This window comes from Rhinolophus sinicus, chromosome 3 (assembly GCF_057876585.1).
Source record: "Rhinolophus sinicus isolate RSI-liver-muscle chromosome 3, RSI-T2T, whole genome shotgun sequence".
Lineage (NCBI taxonomy): Eukaryota > Metazoa > Chordata > Mammalia > Chiroptera > Rhinolophidae > Rhinolophus > Rhinolophus sinicus.
In genome coordinates this window covers 44,877,051-44,877,593 of record NC_142503.1, presented here as the reverse complement: position 1 = coordinate 44,877,593, position 543 = coordinate 44,877,051, and positions in this window count along the sequence as shown.

Genomic DNA, 543 nt, shown 5'->3' with positions numbered 1-543 from the left:
TCTCTAGTGAAATGAAAAAGATATGTGGCTACACTGACTACTACTACATAAATACATAATAGGGTCATAAGGTAATAATATAAACCATTTATAGTTGTGTTAAAAGGAGAGCAGTTAGCTGGCATTAGTAAATAATAATTAATAAAAGCTGAAAACTTAACAAATACATTTTATAAAAAGGAGAAAGGATGAGAAACTATTGTTACCGGATATTAAAATGTACTGTCCTGATAATAACATAAGCTACATTATTTAAAGTAGTGTCATACCAGCAGGGCAATGGAATAAGATAAAGACCATACACAGATCTAGTATATATAATTATTTCATATAAAATAAAAGGGGTTATTTAACAATACCAAAATTGGAAGTGTAAAAAATCAAATTAAAAAAACTAGAAAGTTTTTTTTTAATGTGTGTGCATGCATATATATAAAACAAACTCATATAAATTGATAAAATTTGTAATACTGACAGATGGACAGAGAATCTGAATCAATAGTTCATAAAAGACAGATTACACATGGTTAGCAAACATGAAGA